We start from the raw sequence: 13,509 nt of genomic DNA on the forward strand, positions 1-13,509 counted from the left end.
CATCACAGCAGTGCTGGAAAGTAACTAAGTACATGTACTCAGATACATGTGGAAATACTTGTACTTGACACTACTACAGCTCATTGATCTGATGACGTCACTTTTCAGATCAAGATTTAACAGAAAAGAGAGTTTTCTGGTAATTTTCCAGGTATAAAACTCATTTATATAAGTTCATACAGCTTTAAGGTCAAACTACAGGAAGAGGATCCAGCAAACTGGATGAAATTTGCACCAATCAGGCTTTTCATTCCAACAACAGTCTCATTTCTACCTGAAATCGTTTCTTGATAATTGTTTGCTGATCCCTTTGCTTTAGTAAAAGTGTGTAATTATACTGTATCTTGCAGAAAGCTGAAGTATCTAATGTCTATTTCTCCTGTAAAAACACAGGTTGGTATTTTAACACCAAGTGGGCCGGTAGTGTCTGCATCAACACACGTATTTTGGATGTTGTACCAACTTCTTCCACTGTGGGCGGACGATAAACCAGCGAAAGTAGCTGCTAATTCTGGTGAAAACCCTCCACAGCAGCGTGCAGTTAAAAAGAGACGCCGTGCTGAGCAGCAGGAGACAGTAACAATCGAAGCTAAAGAGCCGTTGAAAGTGGGAGGAAAGAGATGAAGCGACGCAGGGAGACCTGGAGGAGGCCGGCAGAGCGGCACAGACAAAGAAAAGGAGGTTTCTCCCGTGAGAACGGCGGGGCTCGGACCTCCGGCTGTTGTCAAGCTGAAACTCACGGAGGCCTTTGAGTGCATGAGCGAGGAGGAGGAGGCCGGGATGAAGAGCCAGGGAAGCAGGAGGATGAGAGGTGCTCAGGTAGATCATAAACTGAGCATAAGGAGCGCTCCGCACCATTACAGACTTTCCATTTGTCAGGAGATGAGAGGCGAGCGGTCGGCAGAGGAAACACATTCAACTGTCTGACGACTGACTCCAGCGCTGAGTGTTTAGCAGCGAGACGGAAAACAAGATGAAGAATCCTCATAACGTTTCATTCACATAAACGACGTTCGACTCTGGTGTCGTTCAGCCACAATCTCCCAGAACAGCTTGATCTGATGTTTTAATCAGCGTCGTCTGTCATGTTGTGTAGTATTTAGTTTCTACACTCGTCCTCCAGGTTGTTCCTATAAATCATGATCCTTCGAGACATTTGGCAAAGGACGATACATCTAAGAGATTAAACGGAGGACAGGACGAGCGCTGAGGTGGAAACCTATGAAATGAAGGTGTGTGAAATGTCACCGCTGACATTAGGTAAGAAGCGTTTACATCCTGAGAGACTGAGACAGTTTGTTCACTGAGACTTTCAAATGTCAGAAGAGATGAAGAAATAAAAGCATTTAATCTGATTTATACACACACGAGGTAAATGTCTCTGTGCCAACAGCATCGACCAAAAATAAAAGTGAAGATGAAAAGTGAGAAGAAAAAAAACAACTGGAGTTCATTAATGTGTGAAAAGTTGATGCAAAGTTGAGCGGCGGCGAAGAGGCAAAGTGTCACTGCAGTGATGAGGCTGCAGAGGACGACAGGAAGACCGCAGAGCGAGAGACAAACCAGACAGACTGAATCAACTGTGGTCTGTTGAATGGAGGTGAAGCTTCTGTAGAAATATAAACTTCACACTCTCGTCTCTCTCGTCTCTCGCTGGGACCTTTCAGGTGTTTTATCACAAACTCTGTTGCCTGAAGCTCCAAACAAGAAACAGACGGTTTTACTCAGTTCAGCTCTTCTCTTTTTAAACCTCGTGTTTCTCCACAGACGTCAGACGAAGCTCCACTTTCTGACAGTTACAGTTTAGGGCCTTGACACATTCAGACAAAAGGAAGCCGACGTTTGGAGTCAGATCTACGTCCACCGCTGGTCGTCGAGTCACGTGACTGATTAGAACCAATCAGGAAGAGAACGTCTGCGTCATTGTGGACTGAAGGGTTTTTCTCTCTCTAATGTTTTCATGTTGCCGTCATGGCTTCTTCAAATTCGTACACACGAACAGCTGATCTGCTGATATGTCCCTGATCACCACAGGGATTCTGCGTCTTGCTCAAGGACACTTCAGCAGGGTTGGGGTGGCGTTATGAAGGTCGGTGTCTCTGCATCTCAAGCATCCCGCTGCTTTGATTCATGCTAATCCAGCAATTACATCTCTCCGTTCTCATTCTTCCCCTTAACCTCCCGTATGTCCCTCGTTTGTCCCTCCCTGCCTCCCTTAATTTGTCCTCTGCTTTCCTGCTGAGTGTTTGTGTGTGAAGGAGCCTCGGTGGCGGCCTCCGCTGTCAAACTCTCTTTCAATCTTTTCTACCTCGTCCTCCAGCTTGTTCCTGTGTGTGTGTGTGTGTGTGTGTGTGTGTGTGTGTGTGTGTGTGTGTGTGTGTGTGTGTGTGTGTGTGTGTGTGTGTGTGTGTGTGTGTGTCTCTTGCTGGAGTATTTGTACGTCCCTGTGAAACGTCCTGTGTGTGTTTTCCAAAGTGCCAGAGTCTCCTCTGGCTTCGACTCCTAATTAATTATTCATGCGTGTTGTGTTCAGGAACACTACGGGACGTTTTCAACACTGTCTTTCTGTGCATCACTGCAGTCATCACATCTTCCACCTCCTTCTTCTCTTCATTTCTTCTCATAGAGACTCATGAACAACAACATGTACGTTGTCAGTGATTCAGGAATCTTGTCTGTTGTCAGCAGGATTACACAGAAAGTACTGAACGGATTTCCGTGACAATTCAGCCTTTTCAGACACTAACTCTGGAAAATGTCCTGACATCTTCCCTTTAGGTGACACGAAACAATTAAGTTGAGACGTGATTTTATTTCTTACATTGACCAAAGTTTTTAACCTCTAACTGATCAATTCTGCATTTTAAATTTTTCTCCAGCTGCTGATACTTCACTTCACTGCTCTTATTTTCTCTCCCTCTCTCCTTATTGTTCTAGTTCGGAGATTTAAGAATCTTTATTGGCATCGCTGTCAAAAGTCATTGCTGCCAAAGCAATGTACAAGTCTATTAATATGAGAACAGTAGAGAATATTGATCCATCCTCCTCATCTGTTCACATCTCTCAGCTCAGAGTCAATTTAAATTCCAAATCTGTGTCGCACCAAACAGCCACATAGAGAAAACTCCCTGGTGACGCGTTATACTTAAACTTAACACTGCTTGAAGTCTGTGTCCATGAGAAAATAAATACATTACAAAGGTAATTTGACAAAGTTCTTTTATCACAGTGGAATAAAGTATAATTTATTTATCTAATAAACCATTTTCATGACACCATTTAATGTTTTCTGGAAAATGACGCAGAGATATAAAAACCACGAGAGGAGACCTGATTCAGTCTGAGCAGTCAGTGAACATCCTGCTGCAGAGACACCACCAGCCTCCACCCAGATGTCTGGAGTGGGTTTGTACTGGTTCCACTCAACCGCCACTGACAACTGATCCTTCTGAAAACCACGAGACAAGATCAGCACCGACAGGAGGGTTCACTTCAATCTGAATCTGATACTACAGGCGTTTTACTGCTGCACGCACACGCACACACACACACACACACACACACACACACACACTCTACAGCACTGCAAGAGGAGCCTCCCTCTGCTCTCCCTTTTGCGTGAGTGTGTATGAGCGCCAGACGTCTTAAAAAAGGGACCAATGGGACGTCTTCATTTACACATCCCTCTTACTGTTACCGAGTGTGTGTGTGTGACCTTGGAAATCCCCTTCACTTAGGCCCCACCCATCTGCTTTAACGAGCTCGTTTGACCGCCTCTCGTCTTGTTAATTGGCTACAATGGCTCAAAAAGAAAAAAGGCCCCACCTGCTTCACAGGCTCGCGGCCAATTAGATGGCGGCACTCAAGACCTGGCACCGCCCAATCACGGTGCAGTCAAAGAGTAATTAAAATGCGAGTAAGCGATGGTGGAGTCATGGTGACGCCCACATGCAAATAAACAGAAAACAGTAAAACAGACGAGCAGCTTCCGTTTCTTAACGTTAAATCTTTTCACTCGGAGCGAAGACTAATTAGGGAGCGAAGGAAGACTGTTCTCACATATCAGAGAAATCCTGCAGTGAGTGAGTGAGTGTGTGTGTGTGTGTGTGTGTGTGTGTGTGTGTGTGTGTGTGTGTGTGTGTGTGTGTGTGTGTGTGTGTGGGGAGTTCCCTCCCTGGCAGCCAGACTCTGCTGTGATCTCCCGTTTCAGTCCGTCGCACCAAGAGACGGCGAGAGGAGGCAGAGAGGATGAAAGGAAGGAGGGGAAAAGAGGAGGAAACACAGAGGACAGCTGGTTTTAAATTGCAAGAGCTGTTACGCTTCCATTGTTCCGTTTCCTCTTTCTGCAATTTCTCCTTCTTGCCCCACAGACACCATTTAATTCCTGATTTTCCTCTCTTACATCAGGAGGATACAGACGACAGGAAACATCAAGTCTGTCCACATGAGCGAAGTCTCACAGATGGAGATCAGGCCTGACACCAGTTTCTGTTCTGGTTCCCAGTTTGTAAAATACTTTAATATTTGTTTCAACGTTTTAAAGGATTATTTATATTGAAAATTGAGCCAGAGTTCATAAGAATGTTCAGAGGGTTAATGTGTCAAAGATTGTTGGTGAGTGAAGGTGAGTGATCTGCAACAGCTGATCAAAGATCTGAACCTAAACCTGGACTTGTTGTTACTTGTATCTTCAGTTACTTGGAAATGACTAAACTTAATGAGACACCATAAAGGATTTGATACTGGATTCAGATTCGATAGATTTAGGTCGAACCCGATTTCTTGTCTCTGAGCTCAGAACAAAAGCCTCAGATCTCAGTCCACTCCTCATTAAGACAAAACCATCACTGTTGTCCAGTTAGATCCTGAATACTGCAGCTCAAGCCGCCGCGGGCTGCTCGGGTACCAGCGGACACCCGGACCTTTTCCAATAACGTTTGTTTGAGGTTTGAGCTGCAGGTTCAGCCTCCTCGTCTCAGTATCACAGCGCCGCACAGAAGGAGAGGAAGGACAGAGACGAGGACACTCGTCCTCGCACACACACATCAATACGGCCGAGCTGAGGAAAATGAGAAGCAGTGGTTTTGAGCGAAGTGAATCGATTGACTGGCTGGCAATCTGCTGAAGAGGAGAACAAGAAGAGAAACAGAGTGAAAGAAACCGAGCGAGTGACTCATAAAGAGCGGAGAGTCCTTCAGTCAGTTATGAAACGACAGTCCTGCACTTCAGACTAATGGAAGACACTGATCCACATGTGGCTGAGGACCAGCTCCACTGCTGAGGCTGCAGACGCTTCTCTCCTCAGTCTGAATCCATTCACTGCTCGTTTTTACCAACAGTCAATAATAACGACTAAAAATGACACTGAATAATGACTGCAGGCTGAAGCAGTGGGACGTCACTGGGCAGGCTCAACTTATAGTTTATTTACAGAACGATGCTCCTGTCATCTCCTGGGGCAGAGCTGCTGTAGGTCTGAACGCAGCCTTAGGGCGGAGGTGATGGATGCACAAACAAAGTGTCTGACACTGGAGACTGTGGCTCACGTCTTCTCTCCTGTGGCCAAAGACAATTTCCATGATTTTTCCCGTACGTGAGTCAAATGCTAAAACCAAATCGTCTCTATCGGGCCCTGGTGGATGGCTGCAGTATATCCGAAGAGATTTCTACAGTGGCAGAACTTTATGAGGAGAGACTGGTACCACGGCACCACAACGCAATCAAACAAACACCAACATCGTCATTAGATGTAACCAAAGAACGTAGGAGTAAAACTCAAGCAGCGATTCAGTTAAACTGCTGAACTCCTGAGAGCTGCAGCAGATCGTCTCTGCCGTCCTTCCTCTTGTGGGATTTGGACAAGTTGACCTAAACTTCGCAGCTACAGACTCTGAGATGACGAGCGTCTGTGAAACCTCTTCAGATCAGAAAACACTCATTTGGATCTTTTCCTTTCACCTCCTCATCCCCTCTCACTCATGCCCTCCTCCTCCTCCTCCTCCTCCTCATCCCCTCTCACTCATGCCCTCCTCCTCCTCCTCCCCTCTCACTCATGCCCTCCTCCTCCTCCTCCTCCCCAGTTTCTAACTTTTGTCCTTGCGTCACATTGCCTTCTCCAGTCAATGAATTTCATCATGCAGTAGCTGTGTGTGTGTGTGTGTGTGTGTGTGTGTGTGTGTGTGTGTGGACTGAGAATCATTATTGCATCAGACCTAGATTTCTAAGAATAGAAGAAAAACCGACAAATGACGCTCACTGTATACTGTAGCTTGTGACCCATGGCCGCTGCAGAGTTTAGGTGTTAAAGGTAAAACCAAACACTCGTATCAGCAGAGCAATCTGGTGAAAACATGGTTTCCACCGCTCCCACGGTTACATCAGCAGGACACATAATAAACAATTATTCTGAATTACTGTCAAAGTGCAAACATTTGCTGAAATCCTGTAGCAACAGAATGACACACTCCACAGAGATGTTTTTGAGACTTTACATCTCTTTTCCTCTCAAAGAGCAATCAGTGTTTATGTGAAATCTATCCCCCCCCCCGACACAGTGATTCATCCAGTGAGCAGTCACGTACAGCACCCAGAAGGACTGAAGGGCCTGCCAACGGTCAGCACTAATGGGATACGCTGTTGAATTACTTTAAATCGAGTTTCTTAATTAGACTGAGAGCAAATTGTCTCTAATAATGTTTCCTTATGATTTGACAAAATAAAGGTTGGTATTTCCAGGCCAGATGGGATTGGTCCTGGATCTACTCTGTGCCTGGTAAACCTCCAATGAAAGACTTCCAAGAGGATCCCAATATATATTAGCCATCTCCGTCTGTTTCTACCCAGAGTTCATGACCACAGGTGAGGGTTGATCGCCTGGTAAATTTAAAGCTCCTCCTCGCGGCTCAGTTCCCTCTTCACCACAACAGACTGGTACAACGCCTGTATCACTGCTGACACCACACAGCCCACCTCACGCTGTGCTCTCCTCCAAGCAGAAGAGACGGAGTGTGGTTTCTAAAGCTGTAAATGATTCATGGTTGTAATGTAACATAGTGAGATTATATCAAACTAAAAAAAAAAAAGCGAAAAACCTACTGGAGCAAAGGGCTCCACGACATGTTACTGTAATAATGGTGTTGTCTAACGCCGGCTATTTTCAAAGTCGGACTGAGCAGCTCTGCAGCTTCTGAGGGAGGCAGGGGATGGTGGGTTGAATCTTTGAGGGCTTCAGTAGTCAGAAATCAATACTTCAGACTTCAGTACTCAGATGTTTGTGGGGATGGTGATGATGGGAAGGCCAAGGGAGACCAGGAGAGATGAGAGGAGAAAGAGATCTGATGTTACACAGTACACTTCTCTTGGACTCCTGCTGCAGAAGAGATATTTGGGGTTTTACTTTTATGATTCCTTTCAACACTTGTTCAGGTTGAAGAAATTAACTCATGTCTGAGCAAAGCAAACCCCCATTTCTGAGCACGGAGCCAAACCAACAGACCTACAACACAAGGTGCTAGAACACTCAGACTACAGCGATGATCCTGGTCTCGTCTAAAGGTTAACACGTCTGAAATCTTTTTCAGGCATTCAAACAAACGCTTGAAACACCTGTTTCACTTTGAGGTTCACCGGGTGCTTGGATCACCTTTTACCAACCCAGCACTGTCTTTGTTTCAGCTGACTTTCACTTGGACCCGTGCTCCTTCTGCTGCCTCAGTAGAATATTTTATGAGTCAGAGAAGGAGGAGGACAGGAACCTTTCACGCTTTCATCCACCTGAGCAGCTCTCTCCCCTCTTTAATAGCCTGTTTTACAGTATGGAGTCACATACAGTAGCTGTGTGTGACTGTCTACAGCTTGGTAAAGCTACCAGCACTTGTGAGGCAGTCAGGTGTAGAAGCTGGAATGAGGGCATGGGATTTCTGAGAGACGGAGGGAGGAGGGCTGGGGGGTTTTCCGCAGTTTGAAAGATGGAGGAAGAGCAGGAGAAAAAAAAAGGGAATGATAACAGCGAGGAGAGGAGCAGGTGACGCAGGCTTTCACGCATGGTGTCATCCCATTTCTCAGTTCAGCTCCTGTCGGCTTCAGGCTTTCCTTAAATCGCTGGTTTCCCCAAAGGGAGCAGGAGCAGAGCTGAACCTCAGTCAGAAAAGAAAAGGGGTCGATCCTCTGCCGGCGAGCTCTTCGTTGGGTTGTTGTCTGGTCGTAGTTGCAGTTATTTCATGTGGAATGAAATGGAGAGACCATTTTGAGGTCTCAGTAATAGTTGAGTAGAAAACAGCAACCGGTCATCATTTACCCTGATAGTTCAGAAAACCTAATAACTCTCTCTGAAACTCAACAGTCACACGAGAACTGCAAATGATATGTTCATACTGTCCCACAGTGGGTTTGTTGTCGGAAGCCGGACTCACCGAGGGGAACAGAGGAAAAGGGAATTAGTTATTGTAGATTTATGGCGTCATAACTCATATAACCCAATACCAACTAATTGCAAACTAAGTATGAGTTTGCAGAATCCATAAATCTACCGATAGATGGAAACAAAAAAAAATCTTTACAAGGCGAAAACAAGTTAAACATCCAACCTGTCGGGAGAATAAAGTAGAAACATTTATTCATGTTTCTTCTGGATAGAGCTGCAGAATGATTAAGAGGCAAAGTTACAGCCTTAACCAAACAGCAGATGTTATTTATACCCCGGTGTCTGTGGCCAACACAGTTATTTGCACAGATTGTAAATAAAGATGGACGACATCACGGCTCCAAAAAGGGAAGCAGTGTGTTGATCTCCCCCTGGTGGCCGGTGGGACATGGTGGCTCCACACCCCATCACCTCAGCAGACTGTGGATCCAGATGATGTTATCAGCACAAGATATTGAGGCTTCGCTTCTGGATAGTGGGAGGAAGTGGAGACGTGTCGTCCATCTTGGTTTTCAGTCTATGAGTACCTGCACATGGGGTGAACAGGTGAATCCCACAGACCTTGGAGTTGTTTCACCTCAACGTGGAGATCGTCCGTGTGCTCACTCGCACTGATTGGAACTCTGTTCAAACCCCGAGAGCCATCGCTGGGCCAGTTTCCCCCCTGACATGACAGGTATAACTCAGCGCCCGATGTGGCATTTAATCTCAATTGAGCCAAGATGGCCGAAGGCTGTGTGACATTGCGGTGACATTAAGCAGCAGTAATGGCTGAGAAATGGCTCTTCAGAGGCTGGTGCTCACGCTCACACTCGCTCACACACAATGATAAAATGAAGCCACAACATTAACACGTCCTACAAATAAAGTATTTCTGTTCCTGAGTGTTTGTTTGTACAGAGAGCATCTGTCCATCATGTCTACTAAGTCTGCGTCCACCTTTCACTACAACTCTGTCTCGTCCTCCTCTGTGCTCTACTTCCCTTCTTTCATTCACATTTCTCACATTCACACACACACACACACACTTTCTCCTGCACCAATGGAGGCAGCTCTGCAGTTGCAATCCATCATGTTTACTCCCTAACTAACTTACAAAGACACACATACACACACTCAAAGTTACATGCAGGCATAGAGACACAATTAAGAATAAACTAAACTTTTTCAGCTCACACAGTCAATGATGCAGAGACACGAGCACACTCAGCGTGCGGCGCACACGCACACACACACACACACACACACACACACACACGAGCTGTGTCTCAATCAGAGGTTTCATCTTTCAGGGGCCACATTTGCAGCCTGAGTGCGACCGGACCGTCTCATTACCAAGGCCCCTTCAAATGTGAAGGAAAGATGTGTCCTTTCATCCCAGCAAAGACGTCTCCAATGGGTGAATCTTTCTCAGGCCAACCAACAAAGATTTACTTAAAAATATATCTGCAGCAGTGTGGACAAGGACTCAAACTTTCTCGGCCTGTCCAACCACAGCCCTGTTGCTAGGCAACAGCAGTGAGTGCGAAACAAGCTAGAGACGCAAATCATGGAAATCCTCCCTCCACCGGACAGTCGCACTTCGGTTTGGCTTTTTCAGAACTGGGACAAAGCTCTAGACTCTTTTCAGCTTTGAGTGCAAAGGTTCTTCATCGCTCTTTTAGTCGCAGTATTCTGTGGTGGTCACATTATGTTATAGGGCTGTGTGTGTGTGTGTGTGTGTGTGTGTGTGTGTGTGTGTGTGTGTGTGTGCGCCTCCTGTAGTACTGCAGCTGCTATGTAACACGGTCCATGTTGATTCTCTGATGCATGAATCCGTGAGTGTGGGCGAGATGCGGAGTCGTGAACAGAGCCTCCGCAGCTCATCTGAACCACACTGATGTCGTGTCGACTGTTTCCTTCTTAAACTGCGCCGACCTCGCCGCTCCCCATGGGTCAGATCGAGGTCGGGCCACGTTCACAACACCAACAAACCACTGCAGAATTCTGTCTTTTCTGTTCTGCACCCGGGAACAACCAGAGTTCAAAACAACCGCACCACGGGAGGAAATGACCCCGAGGCTGATTCAGACAGACGAGGGCTGAACAACGTGGGGATGAGGAAGAGGAGAGCGAGGATGAGGAAGGCGAGGGAGGCAGCAGCATCATAAGACGCAACACAGGTTTATAAACTAAACTGTTACTTCTTCACAAATCAAACTTCAGACTGGACTCTGAGTCACTGTTGCCTCTTGAGGCTTGAAGTGGTATTACAAGACTGGACACAGCTAGCTGGTCAGTAACGTCTTCAACACATTCTCAACAGTCTGTTCTTAATCTTTAAAATATCATCATATCGTCCCTTTGATGACAGAAACATTAATTCAGTTACTTTATCTGATTATTGTTCGGTTGTATTTCATCTTCTCCTTCGTTTTGATCTGGGTTTATTTTTTCTTTTCTTCCAGAAAAGTGCTGCATAAACACGACGACTCTTCCATCTGTTATTTTTCATTACAGTGTCAGTATGTAAATTTCATCATTAAATTGACTCCACTAAACTCAACAGTCGACTGACAGTGTTCTGCTAACATGGAAAAATATACGAGTGTGTGTGTTGCATTAACAAACCTACGTGACTCATAAATCCTCACTGTTATTACACACATGCACACACACACGTTTAGCTGTGTGTACATAATCAGTGTGTGTTCGAGATGAAAGGCAGTAAGCAAGAGGCAGACTGACAATCCTCTGGTGGGATTGGCTGAGAGGCTGCTGACGCATTATAGGAACAAAGTGACCGACAGTGAGGTGATTAGACCAGAGGTGTGTGTGTGTGTGTGTGTGTGTACACAACAGGTGGTCAGTCTGCATTCTAGTCAACCTGGTTAACCCGAGTCTACAGAGAATGTGTGTGTGTGTGTGTGTGTGTGTGTGTGTGTGTGTGTGTGTGTGTGTGTGTGTGTGTGGTGTGTGTGTGTGTGTGTGTGTGTGTGTGAGACCTGTCTCTGTATCAGTGCCGCTGTCCGCTGTCCCTCCTCCATCAGTCGAGCCACAGCTTTTGGATCCTCTACTTTCCTGTTGGCCCTGAAGGCATCACGCACCCGCCGCAGTGCATAGGTCCTGTAACACACAAACACACAAACACTTTGGTTTCATTCAGTCCATTTATACTAAAGAAAAATCAGACAGGAGATGACAAAGACAAATATGTGCAGTGGAGAAAACAAAGCAAACAAACGACCAAACACAAGTTTACACAAAAAAAACCAACACAATCCTCATCAACACAGGACAAGACAAGTGAGAGCAGAGAGAAATAAGCCTCGAGGTAGATCTGTGAAACAAACAGCAACAAGTGAGAGAATCTGAAACAAGTCACTAATGAATCAAACTCGATTCAGAGACGTTAAAGAGCCGAGTGTGGATCTGTGATTATTTCAGATCCAGACGCCCAAAATCTAACAAGTGTGTCATAAAAAAGTGAATTCAATCTGGATAAAAGTCCCTTTGGACTCTTCTGTCAGACACAACACAGGGGACATGATTCAGGAACATGTCTGGACTTCACTGGGTCAGAAAACAGCTAAAATTCCTTCTAGGTAAATTGTGTAGAAGGTCAATTAAAGTCCTACTTGTAATAAAAGAAATAAGTTTGAAGCATGTTTAACTTTGGCTTAAATGTAGAAAAGAGCCGGAGTTATTCCCTCGTGGACACACTTGTATTTTTGTGCAGATATATGAGAGTTATTCTCTTGTTCTGCACCAGCACCGAGCAGCTGGTGTGAAATCTAAACGTGGGCGTTAGAAATCTGCCAAACCGCACCTCAGTAACCTCAGACACACACACAGCGTTTCTGTTGTGTGTGTTGCAGCCTCGATTGACACAATCTGAATAATGAACTACAGATGAGGGAGCAGATCAAGAACAGACAAATTGGAAGCGCTCAAATATTTTCTGGCAGGAGCAGCTGAAGTGAAAAAGATGATTGGTTTAATGGTTCAGCTCTTCCTCTTGATGGACTTGGGCCTCGTTACAGCTGGCAGCTCCTCCGATGTGAGCGAACTACAACGCCGACCTTGGGAAGTCAAGCCGCATCACGGCCAAGACATTCGTCTTCTCTGACCGTCTTCTGAGCTCGTTTAAGATTGAAGACGGAAGCAGTAAAACTGTGATGCATCAGATTTACATGCTGTGTTAAATACGATGGTCGTCACGAGGAGCGCCAGGGACACTGGTGAGGATTGGATGGATGGAGCTGAGGAAAGAACAAGACTAAGAGTGAGATCTAAATACAAATTAAAGCCCATTTATTCATTAGAATAACCATTAATATTGACAAACAGAAACTATGTCTGTGAAAGACTCATGAACTGATAAAGGGGTCGTGCTCTCAACTTGTTTGGTGTCAGTACTGTGGACACAGGAGTTCACCAAGATAAACCAAGTTAAATCATCTGAAAGGAAATCAACACCCTGCAGTCGATTTCATTATCAACCTGTCTGAAGAGGAACATGTCAGTCAGCAGATTATAATCCCACTGTTCATTATTTATTCTGGCAAACAAAGCTGTGCTTCTTCAGCTCATTTAAATGTATACTATAAAAAAAGGAGAGGTTCTCCTGCTTCTTCTAAATTGATTTATTATTTATTTTCTTCCATTGTGCGCGAGTGCGTCGCTGACACTTCAGAGGGAATTCTCTCGTATGATCTTTGGAAGAAGAGAAGAAGGAGACGAGAGAAGGAGGAGAAGGAAGAGAGAGAGGAGATTTCCACATTTACTTATTCATCAGAAGCTTTTGTCATGTCCTGATGAGATGACAGCTCTCTCACACACACACACACACACACACACACACACACACACACACACACACACACACACACACACACACACACACACACACACACACACACACACACACACACACACACACACACACCACACACACACACACACACACACAGAGTTATTTTAAGTGGAGAACAAGAAAGAGACATAAAGAGGACGGAGACAGAATTAGACTCACACGAAGACAAAAGAAAACCCTGAATCAGTTTGTTTGTGTCTTGTTGTCGTTTCCTGTGCGGAGCGATGACCTA

The 13,509-nt window shown here is 45.4% G+C and overlaps 1 long non-coding RNA gene across 1 annotated transcript in view; it reads left to right on the forward strand.

The window, feature by feature from the left end:
* The first annotated feature begins 2,220 nt into the window (after positions 1–2,220).
* Positions 2,221–13,509, forward strand: part of LOC117753971 — a 22,345-nt gene continuing 11,056 nt past the window's right edge. Inside the window, exons 1-2 of the long non-coding RNA XR_004612335.1 lie at positions 2,221–2,244; positions 4,966–4,972. This is a non-coding gene — a long non-coding RNA (uncharacterized LOC117753971). The remainder of the gene's footprint in view (positions 2,245–4,965; positions 4,973–13,509) is intronic.

Source organism: Hippoglossus hippoglossus, chromosome 20, assembly GCF_009819705.1.
Source record: "Hippoglossus hippoglossus isolate fHipHip1 chromosome 20, fHipHip1.pri, whole genome shotgun sequence".
NCBI lineage: Eukaryota > Metazoa > Chordata > Actinopteri > Pleuronectiformes > Pleuronectidae > Hippoglossus > Hippoglossus hippoglossus.